Source organism: Engystomops pustulosus, chromosome 5, assembly GCF_040894005.1.
Source record: "Engystomops pustulosus chromosome 5, aEngPut4.maternal, whole genome shotgun sequence".
In the NCBI taxonomy this organism is placed as follows: Eukaryota; Metazoa; Chordata; class Amphibia; order Anura; family Leptodactylidae; genus Engystomops; species Engystomops pustulosus.
Window position 1 is genome coordinate 179,210,052 of NC_092415.1, and position 25,376 is coordinate 179,235,427.

Here is a 25,376-nt window from a genome sequence, read left to right on the forward strand (position 1 = left end):
ACAATAAGCAAGAAATTATTAGGAAAGGACACACCCAGGAAATCCCATAATAATTATTGCCCTTCTAATGTTATAGATAGAGTGTAGTTGAGGTCATCCAAAGAGTAATATATGTCCATAACATTATCATTAATAATTAAGAAAGATTAGGACAAGTAAAGCAATCATTTATAACATGTGTACACACACAGTATAATAAATTGCCAATGCTCCGTGATCTATATATACAGTATAATGAACCTCAAAGGAACCAGAAAAGCTGCATAGACTTACAAGCAGACATGTAGGTAAGATAATTGGGACAGACGGAGAAACAGGGAATCCATTAGCAATGCGGGTTGTTCATCCCTGAGCCAATTAAAATTCATCAGTATCCTGTGGAAAATAAAGTTAACATTTAGATTAACAGCAAAGGGAAACTGGAACATTAAAAGGGTTATCCAGTCTTTTAAAATTCATAGCACAGCGTTAAGGGAGGCCGTCAATATTAGATTGATGTTTAACGTCTCTCTGCACCCCCGTCGATCAGGTGTTGGAGCGAGCACTGACGTCTGTGATAGCTGCAGCTCCTATTATTTTGTACATTGGATCCCTGGTTGATTTGCACTTGCAAACACCATACCTAATCTTCAGGGCCGGCGCTATGGGTAGGCAAAGGTGGCAATTGCCCAGGGCCCCTGGGAGAAAGGGGAGAATCTCTTCTTTCAAATGAATCTTGAATTTTGTTTCTAGGTGCTATGGATCCAGAGATATTCAGGTTTAAAGTGAGAATATCAGGTGCCATTTTTATATATAAAAATCTCTCCCAACGGCAGTTTATCAGTTAATAGCTCCATTTTCCTACATTTTAGAAACACAAATTTAGATTCATATAAAAGAGGAGACTCTCTTCTTTCATAGGAAAAAGGAAGTAAGGTTCTATGTGTCACAGAGCCAGAGATACAGCCCCCTGAAATTAACCTCCCCCAATCCAGATTCTTAGCCATCAGGCTGCGGGAGCATTTGCTGCACACAGGAGCTGCTGCACCTCACAGATAATGGAAATATTCACTTTATATGTTACTACTTTTTGAGAAGGGATAATATCAACTAATATTCATGTTTTTAACCCTTCTCTATGCAGAACTATCTAAGAACACACTTTGGGCCACATGTTTCAATCGTTTTTTTCTGTTGTTTTTGCCTTTTCATTCAGGCGCAACGTTTTTGTGCCATTTTTGCGACTAAACGCCAAACTAGCTGCGCAGCAAAAATACCCAGCTTTTCCTCATTTATCCTAGCAATCCAGATGTTTTGCTGTGCCTAATGATATTCATCATTTGCGACTTTTAATTTAGGCGCAAAAACTGGCGCAAAAACACTCCAGCCCGAAGGTGGCGTTAACTGAGAAGAAAGCACTGAGCCCCTTTGCAGAGCAGCTCATTTCTAGCAGCAAAGCTCAGCCAGACACTAGAACATATAATACAGACATGAGATACACTGCAGACACTAGAACATATAATACAGACATGAGATGCTCTGCAGACACTAGAACATATAATACAGACATGAGATACTCTGCAGACAGGAGCTGCAGACTCTATTTACAGTTCATCACCTTCTATTTACAAAACATTCTACAGAATCCTGAGCTCAAAGCAAGAGAGAAGAGAACTTTGCAGAATGTTGCACATAGTAGTGACAAGTGTCCCCCATGTAATTCTGCACAGTATCACCAGTGTTTCAGAGGGGAATACTGAGCAGAATTACAGGGGTGCAGCAGGAGATCAGCACTGGGTGATCCCCTCCAGGAGAAGCCCCTGCTGAGGAGGTCACTGGGTGCTGGGTGTCACACACCTGGGTGCTGCTGTGAGGGTCATTCTCATTCTGGGCTGTGGGAGAAGCAGAGAGGAGCTTGTAGCAGGATCACATGTAAGTGCCCGAATCTAACATTGCGCCTAAACTATGTTAAAGTAAAGTGATTAATAAGAGACAGGAAATTAACTTATAACAGATGGTTGTAGCTTGTGATAATTCTGGAAAACAGTGCACCAGAATTTAGGTGCAACTACTACACAAAAGTGATAAATGTGGCCCTTTCTCTCTTATTCCCTTTTATTTTGTGATACTGTTTTAGGAAAGTAGATTTTCTTTATATAAGTATTCTGGATTTGTACATATTTTAGAGGAAATTTTGAATGTTAATTGCCAAATGCATCGCCCGGTTGTCTGCTTTCAAAATAATATAGGTTTATGGCGCCTTTACTTTTTATTCTGTTTTATTGATATATTTTGCAGGTTGTGACTGTCTAAAAATGTCTAGCTGAAAAGCAGATATCTAGTTATTACAGTTTTAGTGATATTATGTGGATTTATTTATGTGAACATATCAATAGGGCACATTTGTGAACTCTACAAATGTCCATGTATTACATTTAGGAGATGTGAAGGTAAACATTTTCTGTTTGGATCAAATTTTTTGCCATCAAAGTCAAATTTTAAGTATTTTTAATAAAATGTTTCAATTTGAATCAAAATTGCATGAAGGCGCCTATGTCTATAAAATTTTTGATGCAATTTTGAAAATGGGGCAAGTGTCTGCTTTCAGAAAATATCGGTCCCTCTCCCCAATGGGCCTCACAGTCTAATCAACCTACCAGTAAGTTTTTGGAGTGTGGGAGGAAACCGGAGGACCCGGAGGAAACCCACGCAGACACACGCATACAAAATCTTTGCAGATGTTGACCAGCGCTGCAAGGCTGTAGTGCTAATCACGGAGACACCATGCTGCCCATAAATCTCCCTATCATTTATCTATCTCCTATAAAATTCTCCAATATTACAGTTTGTTTTACCATACTAAAGGAGCCTCTTGCTGACTGTGACTGGTCATAAAATAGTTTTATTTTGGGGCCCCACTTTTAGTTTTGCCCAGGGCCCCACTTTGCCTAGAACCGGCCCTGCTAATCTTACAAACACCACAGCATATCCTTAAAAGGGTTGTCCAGGGGTTGAAAGCCTGTTTCCAAATCAGCTCCTCTCCTGAACATGGGTAGTGCATAGTACTGCAACTTAGCTCCATTCCTCTGTATAAAGCGGAGTTGATCTACCTGCACAAACCAAGGAGTGGCACTGTTTTTGGTCTTCCGAAAAAAAATTTTTAACCCCTGGACTACCCATTTAAGGATAGATCCTGGAAAGTCTTGTCAACAATGATGAGTACAAAACACAAAATATAAATTTCTGTGGTCAGAACATGCAATATACTGGTATCCAAATCAATGGGGCTCATTTACTAAGGGCCCCACGGACAGCACTTTCGCCGGACATCACGACGATTTCTGTTTTGCGCTGATTTAAATGGGGTTTTTGGCGCACGTGATCGGATTTTGGAGCAATCGTGCCGGCTTTCATGCGACAAATCGGGGGCCCGTGCCGTTGGACAATCTCATAGATTCGGGCAAACCGTGGGATTTAACTTAAAAATTGTGTTGCAAGCCAAGCACTTACAACGGGAAGAAGAAGGTGAACCCCGGTGGACCTGATTGGGGAAGTGACACATGCAGGATATCGGGCACACGATCTTCATAAATCGCGGCAGAGTATATCCTCATCGGACAGTCCGGATCGGGGATCGCACAGGGACCGGGTAAGTAAATGTGCCCCAATATGCTGGACAACTTTGCTTTCATTACCTGTGACCAACAGTTCCTTTGCTATCCTACTCAGTGTAGCCTATCAGATCAGCTGTCTGTGGTTCAAATCTCTGCATTCTGTGCTAATTTTCTATAGCCCTTCTATGTAGCTAGCAGAAGGGCCTTGTGTCTGTGCAGCTCTGTTGATGCAGAAGTCTCCTGCAAAGAATAGGGGTGGACAAAGGTCACCCCTGTTCACTATCAGTTCCTCCATCGCAATCCTGCACAACTTTCTCACTCCTCTGCAGCTCCCACCCCTTAGCCCCTTCTCTATGGAAACTTTATCTTCGCACAACTGTAGTTTGCTCCAAGTATATGCCCTATATACCTGATAGGATTGCAGCAGCAAACTTTGTTGTAAATAGATCTTTCTGTATGTAGAAATTACCTGGGGGGTTATAGCAGAGCAAAGACTAAATGATAAAAGCAACTCGCACTGCTCCAGTCCCACTTTCCTGAAATGCAACACTTGGTCCATCTGCTGATACTTCGGTTGTGCCAACGGTGACAGCCATCACTTATAGGAATGATTCATGTAGGACTGATGACTTTCCAATGTGAGAGTCAACAAATGGAAAATACTTTTTTGCCTGTAAAACAAGTTGTTAATTAATTTGTTACCCTTTTAGTTCCTTTCCATTTATATAACCAGTACTACTAAAAAAATACAACTTGCCCTACAAAATCAAGTCCTCATATTGTTACATCAACAGTAAATATTGTGTGTTATATACACCAAATTATTTACTGCCTATTATATATAACACATTCTGTCCCATACAGTTGTGTATATATCCCTGGATAACCCATTATTACTCATTTATCACAGAATTCCCTCTACAACTGAGAGGTCTCAACAAAAGCATCTTACATTGAATGTTCTTCCTTAATCCTTTGGGTCATCAGCTCAAATGAAAAAAAGGAAATCAAAGCTGTTTCTTACATTCTTCAGTTTGTGAATTTTTAGTTAACCCCGACGAAGAGAAAAAATCTACCTAGTACATTGCTTAGCTTTACAATATGCAGATTGGAGAGGAAATGAAATGCTTAGGTAACTTCTAATTCTAGACCTATGCATAGATTGGTTTTTATTGGTTTTATGGATTAGTACAGGCTTAAACGAAATCCAATCCTTCAATAACAAACTAGCACAATCTTTAAAGTCAGATTGTTATGAGATTAAAAGAAGTGCAGAATATTTTATCAAGGAAAGTAGGAGTTAAAAGAGTTGTCCTGAAAGTTAAAAAAAAGCTATATATGGATGGGGGGCTAGTAAAACAATAAACACTTTATAATCACCTTCTTGCTGCTCCCCTTCAGCCATTTTAGTGTGTAATAGGCGCACGGTGGTGGTTGGGACGGCACACCCAGTCTCTATAACCAAACAGGGGCCAGTAGTGACATACAGTGCACAGGTAAATGGAGAATCGGAGGAGGGGACTATAAGATGTTTATAGTTTTACTAGCTCCCCCGAACCATTTATAGCTTTTTTTAAAAATCCTGGACAACCCCTTTAAGGGGCACTATTCAATATTGTTTCTACTATGTAAAGTAAAGAATTAAAGGGGTACAAAGTACAGACCCCATTCCCCTGGTACCACATCCGCTTGGATCTACAAATGCAAAAGCAGCACCTCCAATCATTGCAGTGAACTAAAGTTGCCATGTATTTTCAAAACTTTATGTGTACAACGTTTCAACCCAAAATCTTCTTCATTTAGCAGAAATAAGCAGTGATTTCCAACCTTTTTTTGAAGAAAGGATCGGCTGCATGCAAAGAATTTTTTTTCCAGGAACTAGTTCTTGTAGCACCCCATCTCTAAAGCCCCTATTTTGTAGCCTTCATGCTTATAACGATTCCTATTCTGTATCATCCCAACCCTCATTTTTTCCTTTTGCTCACCTTTCCATGTTCTCCTGCAGTAGTCCGTTTCTTACCCTGGCTCATCGTAGCTCTGAAGCTAGCAGGATCCATATTTCAGATTCAAGGCTGCACACAGCCACACCAGAGATGAAAACTGTTGTGGGAGGGACAGGCAGAGCCGGATCATCATTGGCGCTATTGGAGCGCTAGCGCCTGGCCCCCGGATCCGGCTTTATTGGTTGGGGGCCCCCGGCCTGGCACTCCAATAGCGCCGATGTTCATGCTCCTGTTGGGGCCCCGGCGGGCCCCGACACTCGCCACTACAGTGGGGCAGGGGCCTCCGTCAGTCCAGACCGGAAGCTCCTGCCCGTCCCTGTATAGTGTTCGATGCGGCTGTTTCCGCATCGAGCACTATTACTGGAGCGATGTGGCCGGAAGACCACCCCGGCGCACATCGCTCCAGGAACTTGGATGCGCGGCCGCGTGATGACGTCATCACGCTGCCGCGCACCCCTTCCTGTCCTCCCGCTGCAAGAAGAAAGAAGACGCGGGACCCGAGGTGAGTATAAGGTTGTTTTTTTTTGTTTTTTTTTTTTTAATCAAACAGCATTCAAAGATGGTGGGGGACAGGATATTTAAAATAATTAATTGGGGAGGGCATCATATCAAAAAGTTAATTGTGGGGGAGAAGCAAATTAATTAGTTAATTATGAGGGACAGCATATTAAATAGTTAATCATAGGGGGGCAGCATATTTAATAGTTAATCATAGGGGGGCAGCATATTAAATAGTTAACTATGGGGGGCAGCATATTAAATAGTTAATTATGGGGGGGCAGCATATTAAATAGTGAATTATGGGGGGAATTATGGGGGACAGCATATTAAATAGTTAATCATAGGGGTCAGCATATTAAATAGTTAATTATCGGGGGAATTATGGGGGACAGCATATTAAATAGTTAATCATAGGGGGCAGCATATTAAATAGTTAATCATAGGGGGCAGCATATTTAATAGTTAATCATAGGGGGCAGCATATTAAATAGTTAATCATAGGGGGCAGCATATTAAATAGTTAATCATAGGGGGCAGCATATTTAATAGTTAATCATAGGGGGCAGCATATTAAATAGTTAATCATAGGGGGCAGCATATTTAATAGTTAATCATAGGGGGCAGCATATTAAATAGTTAATCATAGGGGGCAGCATATTAAATAGTTAATCATAGGGGGCAGCATATTTAATAGTTAATCATAGGGGGCAGCATATTAAATAGTTAATCATAGGGGGCAGCATATTTAATAGTTAATCATAGGGGGCAGCATATTAAATAGTTAATCATAGGGGGCAGCATATTTAATAGTTAATCATAGGGGGCAGCATATTTAATAGTTAATCATAGGGGGCAGCATATTAAATAGTTAATCATAGGGGGCAGCATATTAAATAGTTAATCATAGGGGGCAGCATATTTAATAGTTAATCATAGGGGGCAGCATATTTAATAGTTAATCATAGGGGGCAGCATATTAAATAGTTAATCATAGGGGGCAGCATATTAAATAGTTAATCATAGGGGGCAGCATATTTAATAGTTAATCATAGGGGGCAGCATATTAAATAGTTAATCATAGGGGGCAGCATATTTAATAGTTAATCATAGGGGGCAGCATATTAAATAGTTAACTATGGGGGGCAGCATATTAAATAGTTAATTATGGGGGGGCAGCATATTAAATAGTTAATTATGGGGGGCAGCATATTAAATAGTTAATTATGGGGGGGCTGCATAGTAAATTGTGTGTGTTTGGGGGGTACAATATTAACTCCCCAACGCTCTGAGGCTTACATGTACGGAGCAGAGGTGCGGGACCTGTATGAAGAGGGCTCACGAGTTGCAGCAAACGCCCACCACTAATACCCGCGATTGGTGCTAAAGCCGACCGCGGGTATTAACCCTTCTGATGCTGCCGCCAACCTTTAAAGGACGGTGGCACATTGGCGCCGCCATCTTTGTTCTGATCGTTACTCACTCCCTGGGATGTCATGGGGGGGGGGGGCAGCGATCGGTTGCCATGACAGCCTTGGGTCTTTGTCAAGACTGCATGGCATCTGCAGTTTCGTTACAATGTGCCAGTGGCTCATTGTAATGAAAACTGTGTAAAAATTCCATATACTGCAATACCATAGTATTGCAGAATATGGTAGGAACAATCAGACCATCTATGGTTAAAGTACTTTAAAAACAATAGTAAAAAAAATTAATTACCCCCCTTTCCCTAGAACTGCTACTAATTTATTAAACAGTAAAAATCACAAACACATTAGGTATCGCCGCATCTCAAAATATCTGATCTATCAAAATGTAAAAATGGTTATTACTGGTGTTGAACCACATAACGGAAAATAGCGCCCAAATGTCCGAAATTACACCATTTTACACCATTTTACATAACATAAAAAATGTGATAAAAACTGATCAAAAGGTCTCACAGTCCTCAAAATGGTAGCAATGAAAACATCGCCTCATCCCGGCAAAAAATAACTCCTCACACATCTCAGTACCTTATATACTCAAGTATAAGGCAACCCTTATAAAGCCCTGCCCCCGAATATAGCCAGCTCCTGCCCCCGAATATAGCCAGCTCCTGCCCCCGAATATAGCTAGCTCCTGCCCCTGAATATAGCCAGCTCCTGCCCCTGAATATAGCCAGCCCCTGCCCCTGTATATTGCCAGCTGCTGCCCCTGTATATTGCCAGCTGCTGCCCCTGTATATAGCCAGCTCCTGCCCCCGTATAAAGCCAGCTCCTGCCCCGTATATAGCCTGCTCCTGCCCCTGGTAGCAAAAGAAAGTCAATACTCACCTTTCCAGCGTCCCCCGCAGGTCTTCTCTTGTTCTGTCGGCAGCGTGTACAGATCTGCCGCTGCCGATGGAAGAAGAGAAGACCTGCGGGGGACGCTGGAAAGGTGAGTTTTGACTTTCTTTTTTCTCTTCACTTCAGTATAAGCCAAGTTTGAAGTTTTTAGCACATTTTTTGTGCTGAAAAATGCGGCATATACTCAAGTATATATTCTATGAAAAAGTTATTAGCGTCAGAAGAAGACAAAAACTCTTTTTTTTTCGTGATGAGGTTTTAATTTTTGTATTAAAACTCAATAAAACCTGTATAAATTTAGTTTCCTTGTGATCATACTGAACCAAAGAGTGAAGTGTACATAATATAAAATAATTTACAGAGGAAGCCAGTGTATGAAGTTTATTGGGGGTGAGGCCTAGCATGTAAAATAGTTCATAGGGTCGGGTGGGGGTGGGAGCAGTATATCGTATAACTAAATGGGGGGACAGTATATTAGAGGCCAGCCTCTAAAATTCATGTGGCACCCCAGTATATTAGAAAGGGCCATAAATAGGTAAATTAATTCATTAAACGGGGCAATATATAAATGAAGTCATGGGGGAACCATATATTGGGTAATTGGTGGGTGACACATATAATTAGGGGTACAGTATTACTCAGGGTCTGTAGAATAGTAATATATGCAGGGGACATAGAGGTTTTATTATGGGGTATATTTTGGGGGGCATATTTCTGTTATCCATGTAATATTATACTGTGAGTAACTGTGGTATTTTTAGTTTCACAGTGTGGGGCAGGTACAGTGTGGTCAGTTGTGGTGTGAGGGGTATATATGATATATATGGGGAACAGTGTGGTCAGTTGTGGTGTGAGGGGTATATATGATATATGTGGGGGCACAGTGTGGTCAGTTGTGGTGTGAGGAGTATAAATGATATATGTGAGGGCTACAGTGTGGTCAGTTGAGGTGTGAGGCGTATATATGATATATGTGGGGGCACAGTGTGGACAGTTGTGGTGTGAGGGGTATATATGATATATGAGGGGTACAGTGTGGTCAGTTGTGGTGTGAGGGGTATATATGACATATGTGGGGGTACAGTTTGGTCAGTTGTGGTGTGAGGGGTATATATGATATATGTGGGGGCACAGTGTGGTCAGTTGTGGTGTGAGGAGTATAAATGATATATGTGAGGGGTACAGTGTGGTCAGTTGTGGTGTGAGGGGTATATATGATATATGTAGGGGTACAGTGTGGTCAGTTGTGGTGTGAGGGGTATATATGATATATGTAGGGATACAATGTAGTCAGTTGTGGTGAGGGGTGTATATGATATATGTAAGGGTACAGTGTGGTCAGTTGAGGTGTGAGGCGTATATATGATATATGTGGGGGCACAGTGTGGACAGTTGTGGTGTGAGGGGTATATATGATATATGTGGGGTACAGTGTGGTCAGTTGTGGTGTGGGGGGTATATATGATATATGTGAGGGTACAGTGTGGTCAGTTGTGTTAGGGGTATACATGATATATGTAGGGGCACAGTGTGGTCAGTTGTGGTGTGAGGGGTATATATGATATGTGGGGGCACAGTGTGGTCAGTTATGGTGTGCGGGGTATATATGATATATGTGGGGACAGTGTGGTCAGTTGTGGTGTGGAGGGTATATATGATATATGTGGGGGTACAGTGTGGTCAGTTGTGGTGTGGGGGGTATATATGATATATGTGGGGGTACAGTGTGGTCAGTTGTGGTGTGAGGGGTATGTATGATATATGTGGGGCACAGTGTGGTCAGTTGTGGTGTGGGGGGTATATATGATATATGTGGGGGTACAGTGTGGTCAGTTTTATATGTGAGGGTCAGGTGTGAGGAGAATATGGGACGATGCCAACCATATCTGTTTTATAAACCCGCAGAGAGTCATGGATGGAAGAAATCTCCTGGAATATCAGACAGATTAGAAGAGACAACATCAGGGACGTCACCTGTAAATCATTGGATTACACTGCAGCCTCTGTGCAGGACTGGTATCTACTACTATATAGTCACTATATGCTGGTACATGTGTGTAGGTTATCATATAGTATTGCAGTATTATCCAGTCATTATGTAGTGGTGATAATCCTGATGTAATGTTATTATTTGGGCTTGTACAGAGGTGTCATTAGTGATATCGCCCTTTGCTCGGTGCTGTTTGTATTATAACAATATGGCTGTAAAGATCATCAGTAAATGGAGTTTATAGTTGGTAAATTATTGGTAATACTGGTCATGTTGTGCTAATCCTATGGGTCAGTTTCGAGGGATCATTTGTAAATTGTAGCGCTATTGTTTGGAATATTGGTCTTATGGTCCTTTTATTTGGTAACAGTTTTGTCTTATGATTATTCAGTAATAATATGGCGGGAGTAATAATAATAGGCGGGGAAATGGTTTAGTAAGTAGGAATTTATCTAAAACTAAAGATACCATTGTTTCTAATATCTCTAGAGCTTTGGAACTGTGTAACTATGTGATATCTTTTTACATATATTGTTGTGGGAGGGGGCCCCACGTTGGCTGCCTAGCTGGGGGGGCCCCATCCTAAATGAGGTGCTCCATAACGCTGGGACCCTTAATCTGGCCCTGGGGACAGGTAAAGTAGCGCACTGCATACATGGTGGGTGTTAGCTGCACTATGTTGGCACTGATCATGGATGTTAATCCCTTAGGCGCATCCATAAAAAGCGATGGTGGCACCACATGGACGCAGCCTTCTTAGATTTGGCCGACGCCACTCATAACATTATCAGGGATCGTTTACTGGTTGCCATGACATAACCATAGCAAGATCTCAAATGATGCCCGCTGTTCAGAGGTTCTTTCACAGATCCAGTGATTTTACAACATACAGCAATTGTATAAGTGATCAGATGGCCCCTTGCTCATCTCGCAAGAAAATGATGTGTCCTTACAACATATGGCACAGACGTAGCCCTGGGGACCTCTCCTCCCCTGGAATGTGGGGGGAATAGTGTACATAAGCCGGCAATTGGCTGCTGCCAATGTACGGGGTGTTTCCCCAGTGATGTCATTGTCCTTATGAAAACACCATTTTGCTGAGTGACATATCCGCTCAGCAAGTCTGAAGGAGGGACGCAACACGCCGCATCCGCTCCTCATAGGCTTCTATTGGAAAGACGTAGCTTGCTAATCGTTCCATCCTGCCTTTTTCGCAGGATACAACGTATAGTGGTCAGACAGAGACAACAGCTATGCCTTCGTCTGCCACTATATGTCAATGTATACACTCAAAGCATACGCTTTCCCGACATATATGCTGAGTGTACACAGAAAATGTTTAACCGGTTGATGTTCCTGGTGCACAGCTTGGAATCAGTTCACCAGTACAGATGAAAGGACCTGATGTCCATGTTAAGCCATGTGACCCAGACATAATGCAGGATTGCAGTGCTGAGTGAACAAGATGCCGCCCCCTTTGTGCAGTAGGGGCGCCGCCCAAGGCAGGTGCGCCCCTGCTAGGAAGTACAATTTGTTACGCAGAAAATAAGCCCTCATGTATTTATAAACACAAGAAAAAATGTTATGGATTTTTGAAGTTGGGGAGTGTAAACCAGAAACATAAAATGGAAAAAGTCCATCAGCAGCAAGGGGTTAAAGCACTTTTAATCCAGTCCACCCTAATAACTAGTCATAAGTTATCTTCAAAGGACAGTGGTTTATTAAGAATATTTGCGGTTTTTACTTGATTGATATTGATATTTTTGAAATATATATTGCTGGACACAACGTATATTTACCTCAGAGGTTTATGATGTATTGGGGGGGATCTGTCTACAGCAGATGTCCCAGTGACTGACATTTGTAGAGGGGCTGTCCATTTTAGAAGCCCATTTCTCCTGTTTTTACCTCATAAACGTTTCCAGGTAATAGGGATCACTGCTCACCTCATCTCTCGCTCTGCTTTGGGTCCTGCCTACGTCTCCAGCCCCTCTACTACTAGGAACATGATTACAAGAGGATGGGTTACATTAAGGCATGATGATGGTTTAGTGGTTGTGAAATAGCTGACAGGTTGCCTTTTAAAGGCTACCTTTATCTTCGTCTAGTGCCAGGGGCATAATTTGAAGGGGTTCTGAGGTTGCAGTCGCATCCGGGCCCAAGAGACTTAGGGGGCCTATAAGGTATCATTTTCCCATATGACAAAACTAGTAGAGGCAGTCCCCAGGTTACGGACCAGATAGGTTCCATGGGTTTGTTCTTAAGTTGAATTTGTACGTAAGTTGAAATTGTATATTTTATGTATATATATATATATATATATATATATACATATATATATATATATATATATATATATATATATATATATATATATATATATATTGTAGCTCCAGACAAAAAATTTTTTTGCCCCAGTCAGAATTTGAGTTTCAAAATTTTTCGATGTAATGGCACTAGGGATTATCAATAAAGCTTCATTACAGACACCTTACAGCTGATCATTGCAGTCTGGGACTATAGTAACATCCAGAGTGATTCACCAGAGGTCAGAGGGGGCAGTCTGTAACTAGGGGTCGTCTGTAAGTCGGGTGTCCTTAAGTAGGGGACCGCCTGTACCATACATTATAGTCGGGGGCCTGGTACAGACTTGGGGCCCATCAGCTACAAATTACGTCACTGTCCAGACAACGCAGTTCTGTCTGAATGGCTCTACAAACTGTGAATGAGCATCAACAGGGTCTTTCTTCCTATGTGACTAATGTAAAACAACTGTATGTTATCCTCGTTTATTTTCTATATATTACTCTCATACTAGATATGTTTGCTGAGAATCAAAGATCTCTTAGAAAATCCTATCATAAAAGTAATGAATTCTCTATCTGGCGCATCAGACCAATATACATCTTCATAGCACCCGTGCATTTTTCACAGTTTTACATTGAAAAGTGGGAAAATGCAGGATGAAAATGACAGGTGAAAAGAGAATGACACCTTGTGGTCAACATACAAATGTGTAACTGGACTGTGTCTATGGGACTGTTATACATAGGAGTGAAACGTGTGCAGAAATCAATGCAGATTTGTAAGTTAACTTTTAAAAGAAAAAAACAAAAAGTCAATAATTCCTTACTAATTTCTATCGAAAAACAAACAAGAGCACTTAAAACATCATAATTCCTTAGAGACAAATAATAGTAATTTCAGCCCAACCCTACAATCCTAATGTGACAGCTGTTGACGCAGTTTAATGTGTGACAATAATTTGTTTTGTTCTAGATTAGACCTGATTTATAGAGAAAAGTCTACGGGAACAATGCATTTACCAATTTTAAAAAGCTTTAGACTGGATATAGAGTAATGGAAGGGAAATGTATTAGCACTTTAATGTTGCTGTTCTTAAGAAAGGGAATTGTGAGGCTTCGGGGATGGGACAAAGGCTTATTGATGATCCTGTTCACACACAATAGATGGAGACTGACAATACACACAGTAATGTATCAGCATCCTTACCCGCATTCCGCAGAGCCAGGCGGACAGCCTCAACACCAAGGTCCTGCGGGATGCGGGTATATAGGCTTTCAACATCAATGGAGACAAGTTGAAAGCCATCCTGCCATACCAAGTCTTCGATAGCCAGGAGAAAGGCAGTTGTGTCGTTCAAATAAGCCGAGATGTCGTTTAACAATGGGCGTAGTAACCAATCTAAATATTGGGAGATGGGTTCTGTAATGGATCCTATACCGGCGACGATAGGACGTCCCGGTGGGTCACAGAGAGTCTTATGAATCTTAGGGAGGAAATACCACACAGGGTATGTAGGGTTTTTTGGAAACAACCGGTCAGCTGTCCTTTTAGAAAGGATCCCCTTTTCCACATTACGCCTAAGTAAGGTCTGAAGGCGTGATGCATAGTTACTAGTCGGATTCTGGTCGAGACGTCTGTAAGTACAGGTATCCCCCAACTGACGTTTGGCTTCAGCCAGATAATATTCTCGTGTCATAACCACTACATTCCCACCCTTGTCGGCTGGTTTTATAATTACGTCATCCCACGCCTTGAGGCACTTCACAGCTAGTTTTTCACTCGAAGACAAATTGTCTGGGGTGATCGGGTAAATCAATGCTCTGACGTCCTCAATAACGCGTTGGACAAAGGTGTCGATGGGATGACCAGCCGGCAAGGGTGGGCAGAAAGTGGAGGGGATCCCCCCTCTAAACTCCTCAATGCAAACCTGTGTTGTATCGTTAAGTACAGGTTCAATGTCGGGCATGTGATGTAAGTCATGCAGCAGTCGAATATCAGACTCGTCAACAGTTGGGGTTGTATCGGGGGTACTGAACCCTAGAGGGCCAATAATGCTGGGGATCTCGCCAAGCCTACGTTCTACTTCGGGTGTGGACTTGTCATAAAAAAACCTATGTAAATTCAGTTTGCGTGCTGCTTTAAACAGATCAATTTCGAAATTACAAACATCAAAGGCATTAGGTATGGCAAAATTTAACCCTTTGGAAAGCAGGGACACCACGTTATCATTAAGGGGAATGAAAGTCACAGGAGACCAAAGCATCTTTCCAATTCAAGAATTCATGTACATAAATTTGCCAAGCACATGGGAGCGCAAAGACACAGACACAGAAATAGTGTTGAGTGACCTATAACCACAAAGTTCAGGTTAGTAACAAACTTTGCGAATTCTGGTTCACCGTCCCCAAACTTTTAAGGGGTTTTCCCACAAACAAGTTAGGCCCTATCCATATGAAAGGGCCTAAATTCAGCGATCAGTAGGAGTCTCAGTGATGAGACCCCCACAAATCACAAAAAAGGAGGCTCTGATGGAGTTCAATGAACCCCCATCAGACCCCCTCGTCGCTCCTGGGAATCAACAGCCGGTCGCGCTTGACTGGCGTGCTCTGTTCATCTCAATGGAGCTGACAGAGTTTGCCCAGTTTTTGTGATCTGTAGGGGTCTAATCATCGAGACCACCACCAACGAGCAAGAGAGGCCCTATCACAGGGAATAGATTCTGTAAGGCATATTTATCAGGGCCTCTGCACCACCAGTGGGGCATGAAGGGGGGGCGCCGGGAGTGGGTAGGTGTGGGGCGTTACTGTCCCCACGCCTGCACACTCATTGCAGCCGGCAACTTTTCACATGGCCTGGCATAGAAATAAACAAGGCCCCGCCAGATACATCAAGAGGCTTCACAAGAGGAGTGGCGGATCAAACACCGCCACACGAGCATATGATAAATATGCCCCTGTATATTGAACTCATATTAAATTTCTTTATTGCCAACACACTATATTACTTAAGAAGGTGGTAGGCTCCCTTTAAGGATCTACTATGGAGAGGGGCTGAACATCTGACATCAAGCAGTCATAAATCTCAGTGCATCAAATGAGGTTGAAAGATTTACAATGTACAATTTGCTGGAATTATGTGAAAGCTTGTAGACCCATTGGTCTACCTCTACTCTTATACCACTGGTAGGCAGAGGGGAAAGAATAAAGTTTGATCTATTTATTATTCTTTGGAAAGTTTTAGTGTCCCGTTGTTATGATATGCTCAGCGTATACAATAGCAAAGCTGATGCGCTGAGTGTATCCATAGACATATACTTTGCCTCTGTCTGCATGGTATACATCCTATCCTGCAGCAAGCTACATCTTTCCATCCTGGTCCCTCTTGCTGAGCGACGTACATGCTCATCATGCGAGAATTGTTATTATAGTACATGGGGAATGCAATCTACTAAATGCCAGGTGTGATAATGGGTCCACCTTAAGTGAGGAGCCCAAAAATACAGATAAACAACAACAGTAATCTGACTACTATTAGTGACATCACAGTTTGTATGTTGATGTCACTTCATGGTGCCAAAGTAACAACAATTTTTTTTTATGTCTATTAATTTATACCAACCAAAGGCCCCAGCTGTAGTCCAGCGCTTTTACAATTACCCAGCATGGCGTGAGTTTTAAAACATTTTTCACATATTTACAATCCACATGAGAGCAAGTAAATACGGCTTATTAATTCTATGTCCTGTTGGAAAACAGTTGATCTCTTATTAATCTGGAATTTTACAATCAACGGTAACAGCAGAAAATTACAGCTATTGAAGGCTGCACAATAAGAATAGTTACCAAGCAAAATAACATTAACTATTGTTTTCTAAAATAACTAAAAAGTTCCCCATTAATTGACAGTACATTATAGTGAAATGAGAGGTTAGTTATCACAGACTTCACAATGAGAGAGAAGTGCAGGACTATAAACTGAATCTCAGTAACAAATCTATTATACATCCCAAATCATTGTAAGGCCTCCTTCACATGGCCATGGGCTCCCCACCAGACCAGGTGGAGAAGAGGGGAGGAGTGAGAGCCTCTCACCCCTCCCCTCTCCATTGAAAGCCAAGATACCACATAGAAGAATCCCAACTGCCTCCTTATAAAAAATTTTTTAAAGTGCTGGTGCTCATCCGTCTAGCCACATATCCCCAAAAAATTGTCCGTGGATGTAATAAGCACTTGGTCCGGGTTCCAAGAGAAAAATCCATAAACCTCCGCACTGGCAATGGAAGTAAAAACTAAAAAAACATTAAATCCATGCTACTATCTATCTATCTATCTATCTATCTATCACCTATCTTTTATAAGGATTAAAAAAATGTCTAGTTTTTACTTCCATTGCTAGTGTGGATTTTTCTCTTATATTTTCTTAAAGGATGGATCTGTCCTTAGCCAGATTGAGATGTGAACTTTTCAGGCTTAGGGCTCATTCATACGGCCGTCCATGAGGATGTACATGTGGCCGGAAATTAGCGGCCGCCTATACGTCCCCATAGATGGCAATGGTGGCCTGGCGGCGGTACATGTTTGCACCAATCCGCACCGTACACTGCAAAAAGATAGAGCATGCTCTATCTTTTTGCGAGAGTATGGCCGTGCGCTGCTGCTTACTATGGAGAAAGGAGGGGTCACCCTCTATGAGGGCATGTTAAAAGAGAGTAAATTGAAATATTTAGTGCACAAGTGTTTGAACAAGTCTGTCATCTTATGGCTAGAGGAATTAGAATGCAGCTACCGTATATATACTCAAATATAAGCCAAGTCTATCAGCACAACACCAAACACCAAACTCAGCTTATATTCTAGTGAAAAAAAACAATGGGGGTCATTTACTAAGGGCCCGATTCGCGTTTCCTGACGTGTTACCCGAATATTTCAGATTTTCCGGCGCTGGCATGCACACGACGGAAATCAGAGGGCGTGGCCGAACGAAAACCCTACAGATTCGGAAAAACCGCCGCATTTTTTAGAAAAAATCTGTCGCGGAGCTTGCACTTACCTTCACTCAGCCCGGCTCGGTGAACTCCAGCGCGTTCCGATGCTGTTCAGCGCAGTAGCGCCACCTGGTGGACGGCGGAGGAACTACCTTAATGAATCCCGGCCGGACCCGAATCCAGCGCAGAGAACGCGCCGCTGGATCGCGAATGGACCGGGTAAGTAAATCTGCCCCAATTTGTCTTTGGGTTAGCTGGTAATATTCTGGGGATGGGCTGGCTATATACTGGGGGCAGGCTGGATGGCTATATAATTGGGGCAGGCTGACTAGATATATACTGGGGTTGGGCTGGTTGGCTATATACGGGGAACAGGCGGGCTATATACTGGGGTAGGCTGGCTGGATATATACTGGGGACTTGCTGGCTGGATATATACTGGTTTTGGGTGACTATATACAGGGGACAGGCAGTATATATACTGGTGGCAGGCTGGCCTCGATATATACTGGGGGTGGGCTAGTTGGCTATATACTGGGGCAGGCTGGCTGGATATATACTGGGGACTTGCTGGGTGGATATATACTGGTTGTGGGCTGGCTATATACAGTATACAGTTGGACAAAAAAGTATTTTTATTGCATTTAATTCATGTTTTTACTCTTGCATTGGTCTCAACAATTTTATTCAGTTTTATCCTCAATAAATGTCCATTGCCTGATTTACGGGTGTGAGTAGAATCAGTTTATCATCCACTGGTGTAGACACGCCACCGTTTAAGGCTTTCCAGCGCCCATTTTTTGCTAGCCCCCATTCTTTCTTGTATTGGATACTCATTTATCACTGGTCCATCTCCGATGGTACTGGCCACTCCGGGAGCTTTGGAGCTGCAGGAACCTTTCTGGACACTGAGGACCCCCTGCCTGGAGTACACACTGCATACCACCAAGTGGTAAACAGGTGAGCAGTATTGCTTACGTTCTACATCACTAGGGTGACGGTATTACACGAGGCGCCGCCCTCCTTTTGTTCTCTTCTTTTGTCTTTATATACAGGGGACAGGCTGTCTATATACTGAGGGCAGGCTGGTTGGCTATATACTGGGGGCAGGCTGGCTGGATATATACTGGGGTGGACTAGCTGGATATATACTGGGGGCTGGCTGGCTATATAATGGGGCTGGCTGGATATATAATGGGGATGGGCTGGCTATATGCTGGGAACTGGGGGCAGGCTGGATGGCTATATACAGGGGTCAGCCTGGCTGTATATATATATATATATATATATATATATACACTCACCGGCCACTTTATTAGGTACACCTGTCCAATTGCTCGTTAACACTTAATTTCTAATCAGCCAATCACATGGCGGCAACTCAGTGCATTTAGGCATGTAGACATGGTCAAGACAATCTCCTGCAGTTCAAACTGAGCATCAGTATGGAGAAGAAAGGTAATTTGAGTGCCTTTGAACGTGGCATGGTTGTTGGTGCCAGAAGGGCTGGTCTGAGTATTTCAGAAACTGCTGATCTACTGGGATTTTCACGCACAACCATCTCTAGGGTTTAGAGAGAGTGGTCCGAAAAAGAAAAAACATCCAGTGAGCGGCAGTTCTGTGGGCAGAAATGCCTTGTTGATGCCAGAGGTCAGAGGAGAATGGGCAGACTGGTTCGAACTGATAGAAAGGTAACAGTGACTCAAATCGCCACCCGTTACAACCAAGGTAGGCAGAAGAGCATCTCTGAACGCACAGTACGCCGACCTTTGAGGTAGATGGGCTACAGCAGCAGAAGACCACACCGGGTGCCACTCCGTTCAGCTAAGAACAGGAAACTGAGGCTACAATTTGCACAAGCTCATTGGACAGTAGAAGATTGGAAAAACGTTTCCTGGTGTGATGAGTCTCGATTTCTGCTGTGGCATTCGGATGGTAGGGTCAGAATTTGGCGTCAACAACATGAAAGCATGGATCCATCCTGCCTTGTATCAACGGTTCAGGCTGGTGGTGGTGGTGTCATGGTGTGGGGAATATTTTCTTGGCACTCTTTGGGCCCCTTGGTACCAATTGAGCATCATTGCAACGCCACAGCCTACCTGAGTATTGTTGCTGACCATGTCCATCCCTTTATGACCACATCTGATGGCTACTTTCAGCAGGATAATGCGCCATGTCATAAAGCTGGAATCATCTCAGACTGGTTTCTTGAACATGACAATGAGTTCACTGTACTCAAATGGCCTCCACAGTCACCAGATCTCAATCCAATAGAGCATCTTTGGGATGTGGTGGAACGGGAGATTCGCATCATGGATGTGCAGCCGACAAATCTGCGGCAACTGTGTGACGCCATCATGTCAATATGGACCAAAATGTCTGAGGAATGCCTCCAGCACCTTGTTGAATCTATGCCACGAAGAATTGAGGCAGTTCTGAAGGCAAAAGGGGGTCCAACCCGTTACTAGCATGGTGTACCTAATAAAGTGGCCGGTGAGTGTATATATATATATATATATACTGGAGGTTAGCTGGATATGTACTAGGGTGGACTGGCTGGATATATAATGGGGCGGGCTGGTTGGCTATATACTGGGGACAGGCTGGATGTATACTGGGGCAAGATGGATGGCTATATACTAGAAGTATGCTGGCTGGCTATATACTAGAGACAGGCAGACTTTATACTCGGGGCTGACTGACTAGCTATATACTGGGGGCAGGCTGTGTGGATATACTGGTGTCTGGCGCTATATACTAGGGACTGGCTGACTTTATACTGGGGGCTGACTGACTAGCTATATACTGGGGGCAGGCTGTCTGGATATACTGGGGTCTGGCTGACTAGGTATATACTGGGAAAGGGGCTGGCTATATACTGGGAGTAGGCTCGCTATATATTGGGGCAAGATGGAAGGCTATATACTGGAGGCATGCTGTCTGGCTATATACAGAGATTGGATGACTAGCTATATACTATGAGCTGGCTGACTAGATATATACTTAAGTAGGGGATGCATATATACCTAATTGGGGGGCCTATATATCTTTGTTGTCCCTTATATATCAAAGGTTGGGGGGGGTGCGCTCGCAACCAGACCCGTATGTTGTACCTTTCCTATATAAAAAGACAAGTACTATGAACCATTCATTATAATTGGGGACCTGGCAGACATTTTGCCCTGGAACCTGGCAGCTTCAAGTTACACCACTGATCAAAGATCAAAATAACTTACACTGAGAAGAAACTTACTGATGACTTTCTTACTGTTGGCTGCCCAAACGCTGGGGTCTCCAATGGTAACAACTGCGGTACCTTGGATCCACAAATGTTGCATGCGTGTATGTTTTCCTCAACCAAAAATATTTTCAAGACATATTGGGGGTCATTTACTAAGGGCCCGAATCGCAATTTTTCGTCGGGTTTCCCGAATATTACCGATTTGCGCCGTTTTTCCCTGAATTACCCCGGGTTTTTGGCGCACGCGGTTGGATTGTGGCACATCGGCGCCGACATGCGACGGAAATCAGGGACGTGGCCGTCGGAAAACCTGACGGATTTAGAAAAACCACGGTATTTTAATAATAAAATGCTCTTACCTGCACCCAGGATAGGATGGTGAACTTCGGCGGACGTTGGCGCAGCAGCGACACCTGGTGGACATCGGGTGCACTATCTTAGTGAATCGCCGGAAGACCAGAATCCTCGACTGAGAACGCGCCGCTGGATTGCGACAGGACCGGGTAAGTAAATGTGCCCCATTGTTTTGGGTCTTTTATGAAATTTGTGTCAGAGACTCCTAATGGTGCACCCTACACAGAAGCGGACAAAGGTGAACAAAAAGCCTATGCGTTATAGTGACAGCAAGATCCCAGCAGAAAGAGAAAAAGCGTGAGCACACATTTGCCAAGATTGTCTTAAAGGAGTTGCCTGCTTTCAGCAAATAATTAATATTGTGGAAAGTTACACAATTTTCAAATATACTTGCTATATTTATTCCTACAGATTTTCTATTCTATAGAAAGCATCGTTGTTACATTGATAAAAAAAGGTCCCTTGTCATGTGATGTCACACAAGTGCAAGGCCGATTAGTATGGGTTATAATGAGCTGTGCACCTGTGTGACATCACAAGACCAGGGATAAAGTGAGCTGTGCACCTGTGGGACATCACATGACCAGGGGCAAGTTTTATCCACAGTAAATAAACAATAAAGTCTCCTATAGAATGACAGCAAGCAGAGTTCTAGAAAACTATGATGAATAGAGAATACACAATATCAGTTATTTGGTGAAAGTGAACAAAACCTTTACATTTTCAGAAACAACCCCAGCTTATTCAGCTATGCTGGGTCTAAAAAAAGAGCAGAGTATGTGCACTCCTAATCTAAAAGTCCATTGTTCTAGGAGAAATGTTGGTACCTATGTTTTTACATTGTTAAAATTTACAATTTTCAGGATGATTCCTAATGTTTCCCAATAGTGTCTTAAAATACTGCATTGATTCACCTAAACCCTATTCTTCAGTTACTCTAACGAGGAATGGATAAGATGGAAAGATGCTCCAGAATTGTCAATTCATAAAGAATAGAAGTATTTACTAAAACTGCCGTGTCCAGATCACAGATGAGAAATCCGAGAGTATAACCATTACAAATATATGATGCAGTGATGGGGAGGCTGATGGTGATCCCAGCGTGTGGATAGGAAACTGTTAATGATGTACTTTCCTTTAATTAGCTTTGAAGATGTATCCCCCCGCTGCTGGGATCATAAACTTGTACAGTATCCGGGTGTAATAATCTACAGAGGCCAGCACCAGGCTGCTCATACAGAATAAAAGATTTTTTTCCTCCTATTTCCCTTAGCTTCCCTGGGGCCTGATTGTAAAAAGATGAATTCTCTGAGATGCCTAATGTTACTGAACCTGTGATTTTCATAGCAGAAAATAAAATGAGGTTATACTGAGCTGAAAACAGTTTTGATGTATATTACAGGAGAAAAAGGAACAAAAACTTACTTAAAAAGGGAAGGCAAAACAAAATGTAACATTTATTTTGCTGTGGTTTCTGCCAATTTTTCTTTTTTGCTGAAGTATATATTTTTTTGCTGTGTACATCATATATACCGTCTTAAAGGGAACCTATCACCACATTTTTCACAAATACAGCTAGTGGCACGTTCCCATAGAGCCCTACTAACTAACTGCCACCCTTCTTTTAGCTAAAAATTGTTCCCCTCAGATTCCCATATATTCAATTTTATAATTTTACCTGGTATCTAGGGATGTCTATAGTGAGTAAAGGTGGCCGTGGCCTCCTCTGACTTAATCCAGCAACTCCTCCTCATGCTTTCTCTGTATGCAGCAGTAATGTCATGTGACCAGGGTGACATCATAGCAGGTCCTTTAGCCTTCTAACATTAGCAAACTGTACACTAAGCATATATCTCATGAAATCACAGCAGCCTGCATGGAGAGGAGTATGCTGGGATTTTTTAAGAGGTCAGATATGAGCATGGGGTACAGTTTGCTAATGTTAAGAGACTAAAGGATCTGTGATGATGTCACTCTGGTCACATTAGATGATGACATTAGACCACACCCCTCTATAGACTTACTCTATAGATACCAGGCATGTTTATAACTCGGATTTAAGGGGATGTGAAGGAAACCATTTTTAGCTAAAAGAATGATGTCAGTAGGTTACTAGGGTTTTTTAGGAACCTGCAATTTTTTGCAGCTACATCAGCTCCACAACTTATGGGCGTGGATGGGGGCGGCTGCAAAACAGAATGTATTCCCCACAGGAAGTGGCATGGCCTTTATCATATGCCGGCTCATGAGTGTGATAATGTTCATGTGATAAATTTCCTCCTATATTTATAATTTCTAAAATATCAAGCGTTACATTCTGCTGGCAGCGTGTTGTAGACAAATACTATGGGATTTTCAAATATGCCTTTATTATTTCTGTCAATTTAGCAGTTTCCGAAAAATTCCAATTTTTATCCATATGCTGAGCAGTCTCCTGTCTCAGTCTTCTCATGTAGTCTTCCTGTCCTCCACACCATCCCCCTCCTTCCGATGCCTACCCTCCCTGGGGCTCATTACAAGCTGCTGGCAGGGAGCCACAGAATAACGTTTCATAAAGTAATGCTTACAAAGGCATTTTTAAAATAAGCATAGCCTAAACCAGTGATGGTGAACCTTTTAGACACCATGTGCCCAAACTACAGCAAAAATCTTATTTATTTGTGCTGCGGGATTTGGTGGAGCTATATAAATAAAGATTATTATTATTTATCACAAAGTGCTGTCACAGCAGTTTAATCAGCAAGTTATTGCTTCCTGCTCTATCACAGCTTTCAATTGTCAATTGTCATCATGAGGACACCTACAACTTTGAAAGAGGAAAGGGAAATTCTGATTTTCGTTGTAGCATCTCTACAGAATCCACTTGAAGAGGAAGAATTGATGGGCCAGAACACCAATTATGATCCAGTCCTATTCACACCTCCTTGTTCCTCATGCAGTCCAGGAAGTCTTGGAAGTATGGCTTTAAAATAAAACTGAACGCAGCACATCCGGGGCTACCTAGGACTGCACCGGAGGAGGCCATGAATCACTCAACCTGTCTGGAAAACTCTGTGTTGGGGTGACGGCCTGGGCACCCGTTCCATAGGTTCTCCATTTTGGAACCTGTTACCTGCTGGCGTTCCTGGTGATAGCGTCTCCTTAAACATGAAATATCTTTTGATACAGTATATTAGACAGACATAATAAAGATATGTTTGAGATCACAGTGCATTGCTCCAAAATTCTGCCAGTAGTCGTGGAGGTGAGTTTTTTGGATGAAAGATTTCTTCTTTCAAAGTATTTTACCTGTTTACACTATAAAGCAAAGCTTTGGTTCTAACATTTCTATCACTTTCCACCTTCTTTATGTGTTATATTGACTAGAGTAAGATGCAGAGGTGGGAAACTGTTACTGCTGATAATACAATTTCCTGATGAAACTTTCACGAGTCTGTCAGATGGACAACCTGAAAGCCCTGCCGGTTTGGCAGAACATAGTGAGAACGCAGCCGACAAATTGATAACATAACACAGGAAATTTCTAATGACATCTGGCGGTTCTAAAGGCGCAAAATCAATACTTGTACATGAAGTTAACAGTAGCAATAACAGTGTAGTGCTGGAGGTCGGCGCCCCCATTATGCCCTTTTGTCACACAGGAAATGCTAAATTCTGTGGTATAAATACATTTGTGTGTTCCGGGTACATTTCTGTGTTATGACACTGGAATATAATCATTATTTTTACTTGTAATAAGAGGATCTGGTGAATATCAGTGCAGATAGATATGCGCTCACAATCGTACTGTGTCTATTAGTTAGCATTATAGTCTAATAATAGTGGGCTCGGCCGCTATCTGCCTTAGACTCCTCCCGGGGTAGTTGCACCAATCGAAGTGGAGTGGGCGGACCAGTTGTCGACCAACTCCTTCAGGTGGGACTATAGCAAGTCTTTCCCTTCCAATGCTTGTCTGGCATCCGGTTTGGAAGGCGGAGTTTGTTGGATTTATATCCCATCGGTTCTGCCGTGCCTATGACTATAGGTGCCAGTCCCCTCCATCAGGACGCCCATGTTTTCTCTTTTTGTTGTTTTCTGTA

The 25,376-nt window shown here is 42.5% G+C and overlaps 1 long non-coding RNA gene across 1 annotated transcript in view; it reads right to left on the reverse strand.

Moving 5' to 3' along the window:
- Positions 1–279: 279 nt before the first annotated feature.
- Positions 280–25,376, reverse strand: part of LOC140134256 (uncharacterized) — a 28,001-nt gene continuing 2,904 nt past the window's right edge. Inside the window, exons 2-3 of the long non-coding RNA XR_011856160.1 lie at positions 4,063–4,264; positions 280–375 (exon numbers count right to left, since the gene is read on the reverse strand). This is a non-coding gene — a long non-coding RNA (uncharacterized lncRNA). The remainder of the gene's footprint in view (positions 376–4,062; positions 4,265–25,376) is intronic.